This window comes from Triticum dicoccoides, chromosome 4B, assembly GCF_002162155.2.
Source record: "Triticum dicoccoides isolate Atlit2015 ecotype Zavitan chromosome 4B, WEW_v2.0, whole genome shotgun sequence".
Taxonomy (NCBI): Eukaryota; Viridiplantae; Streptophyta; class Magnoliopsida; order Poales; family Poaceae; genus Triticum; species Triticum dicoccoides.
In genome coordinates, this window is record NC_041387.1 from 668935648 (window position 1) to 668939264 (window position 3617).

Genomic DNA, 3617 nt, shown 5'->3' on the forward strand with positions numbered 1-3617 from the left:
GTCATTTTTGTTTTATGTTAAGCTTAATTTGATCAGAAAATGGTTATCTTTGACACATTGAAACCATTAGCAGTGGCAAAGTTACAGAATCATAAGGTGTTCGGTCGATGGTAATCTATTCATTACGTTGATAATATTGCTTGCATTTGGGGTAAATTTTGACTATGGGAAGGAGCTATCATGAATGTTTGCATGACCCCTTGCCTGAGCTAGCTTCTGCTTTGTTGTGTGCAGATCAAGATAGATATGCTGTGCTTACAGCCTCCTGCAATCTACAGAAAGTACTGGTGGGAGTTACACGACTGCCGCATTTTGGTGCCCTTGTAGCGGCTTTCTGCGGTTAAGCGGTGCCGCAAGCACCACTTAAAATGGCGACGAGAAAAAGTGGAGAAACCTGGGTGTGATGACTTGCTGCTATAGTGTGCTGTCTATTATCAAGTACTTCCTCTGTTCATAAACATAAGACATTTTAGAGACTTGTGTCAAGTCTCTAAAACGTCTTATATATGAGGACTTGTGTCAAGTCTTTCAAACGTCATATACATGAACAGAGGGAGTATATGTTGAATTGATGCCTGATTATGTGTTTATTTTTATATATTTATATGTTGAAACGCTAAATAGGGCTTAGGATGCTGTAGCGCACGCCGCTAAGAGGCTAGTGTGCTACTCCCTCTGTTCACTTTTATAAGGCCTTAAAGACATTTCAGACAATGTGCAAAATAGCCTATTTTCAGTTGTCTGAAATGACTAATAAAAGTGAACGGAGGGAGTATTTAAAACTTTGCTTATACTGCTCTACTGCTCCAGCAAAGCCGGCTTCCCCACGCGCGGCGCTCGAGAACTTGACGCGGGTGGACGCCGATGCCCTCGACTGCGGTGTCTGCTTCCTCCCGCTCAAGCCGCCCATCTTCCAGGTACGTAGATACGTCCTCGCACGCACCATGGATCTCTCCTGCTTTGCCAAGCATTTGTTATAACTGCACCCCAAGCCATGCTTCCAAACTTTGTAGTGCATGGTGGGGCACGTGCTGTGCTCGCAGTGCCGCGACAAGCTGGCCTCGGCGCGGATCTGCCACATCTGCCGCGCTCCGATGGACGGGGGTTACCGCCGAAGCCACGCCATGGAGAAGCTGGTGGAGTCCATCCGGGCGCCGTGCCCCAACGCCCCCTACGGGTGCGCCGCCAAACAGGCATACCACGACCTCCAGCCTCACATCAAGTCCTGCCTGCACGCGCCGTGCCACTGCCCTGAGGAAGCCTGCGGCTTCGCCGGGAGCACGGAGACGCTCCTGGTCCACTTCACCGCGGGGCACGGGTGGCCGTGCACCGCCGACGTCTGCGCCGAGGAGTCGTTCCACATGGAACTCCGTGAGGGCTTCAACGTCGTTGATGTCGCCGACCTCGATGGCGCCACGAAGCTGCTGTTCCTGGTAATGGTGTCGCCTGAGCGCCTCGGACGGGCCATCTCCGCTGTATGTGTGCGTCCTCCTGGAGCCGACGGCGATGAACAGATCTTCTATGGGCTCGAGCTGGAGTTCGACCGCCCCAGTCGATGGCATGGTGACCGCCAGAAATCCTGTTTCGACGTGGAATGCACCGATCTCTCCGATGGGCTGCCGAATGCCGACGACCGCTTCCAGTTCCTCGTGCCCCATCTTATTGTTCTACCATATATGACGACGATCCCATCAACATCAGAGCCTGTATTTACACCCAGATCCGGTAGTTCGGTGCATATGCCAAACTTGTTTTTGGATGTGCAGGCTTGAGCTTGATGATGGATATCAAAAATTGGAAATGCAGAACTCTTCCATGAATTTGTGTCAGTTGTTGAGTGAGATCGATGTCAAATTGTCAATCGACGTATGCCTTAACTTGATTTTTTTTATTTTGTTTGCGAAAGGCCTAAGGCCATATACAATTGACCTTATAAACACGTATGTACATAAAAATAAAATTACACACAAAGCCAGGGGTGCTGCGGTCTTTCTTTCTCATGCATCCACTGGCGGCGAGCGGTGATCATAGCTCGATGCCGCCTCTAGGCCTCCGCCTTGAAATTATTGCCTTGCAGGGATAAGTATGGCTATTCATGTTTGTTGCATGTTTCATCAGCTTCTTATGCAAACTGTTATCGAAAAAGGCTTTCGCCCCGCTTTATATATAAAGCAACAACCCACAAGCATCCAGTACAACTACACGCTACGCCACCGCAACACACGCACACACCCAGGACGGGATACAAAGGCGCTGAGCGCAGCAACACTACTCCTAGCACTACCGCCCCGAAGATATGAAGCTACATATGACGAACCATGCGCTCCAAGGCGGCGCCTTCAAGAAGGAAACGACGCCGGAGCGCCGCCACCGCCCGATCCAAGGATCAAAGTTTCCCCGGGAGCCGCATGATGGGCAATGAGAGCCGCGACGACGCCTTCAAGAAGGGAGCGATCTTCACCGCCGCCGGTCCGTCCGAAGATAGAGCAAGTTTTCACCTCGGCCAACATTCACCGCCACCGAACGCCACACCCCGGCTACCACGCCGCCCACACGGCCATGATGAGCGGGCAGCACCAAGGCGCGGGCTTTGTCCAAGAGCACCGCGCCACCACCACCACCAGGGCCGCCGCCCCAGCATCCAAGACCTCAACACCACTTCACCCGTGACCCGGCGCACCCCAACGAAAGAGACGAGCGGAAAGGTCCCACCTTTCGCGCCCCTGGGCAACCCCCAGCGTCGAGACCCAATAGGTCGGCCAGAACCGGCATCCACCGACCCATCCTGCTACCCCAAGGGCGAGACGAACTCGGTCCTGCAGCATCGTGCGCGAGACGAGGTCGGTCCTGCTGCATCGTGCGCGAGACGAGGTCGGTCCTGCTGCATCGTGCGCGAGACGAGCCCGGTCCTGCTGCATCGTGCGCGAGACGAGCTCGGTCCTGCTGCAACGTGCGCGAGACGAGCTCTGTCCTGCGGCATCGGGCGCGAGACGAGCGGTGGATCGCAGCTGGGAAAGGACCAGCCCTTTGATGGGAGTAGCGCCCGGGCGACGAGGAGATGGGGTGAAGGATGAGACGGCCCGAACACAGACAAACCGACGCCGGAGGAGCCGGCCGTTGCCGCGGACAGATCCGTCGAGTCACCGTGAAGTCGCCACGACACCGGTAGGCCACCGAGACCTACCCATGTCGCCGCCCACGGCCGGAGCAGCAGCCACGCCCGGCCGCTGCCCTACCCGCGTCGCCCGGCGGGCTCCAAGCGCCGGAGCCGCCGGGCACGCACCACCGGAGCCAGGCGCCATCGGCCGGCCCCCAAAGCCAGATCCGGACGGATCCGGCCCGAGACTGGTCGCGCGCCACCTCCCGAGATGGGAACACCGCAGCCGCCCCGCAGCGCGCAGCCCGAGGATCGCCGGAGCACCGCCACAGCAGGCCACCCGCCACCCCACGAGACTGCCGCCGCACCGCTGGATTCCGCGGGCGACCAGCACCGTCGCTCAAAGGGGCCGCCCCGCGCCGGCGCCCTCAAGCGGACGGGGAAGGAGGGCCCCGCCGCCGCCTCGCCCGCCGGGCTTTGCCCGACGAAGCGCACCGGCGACGGCGGGGGGGAGGGGAGC

General features: G+C 57.3%; 1 pseudogene; it reads left to right on the plus strand.

Moving 5' to 3' along the window:
* Nucleotides 1-1729, plus strand: part of LOC119293041 — a 2810-nt pseudogene extending 1081 nt beyond the window's left edge.
* The last annotated feature ends 1888 nt before the right edge of the window (nt 1730-3617 follow it).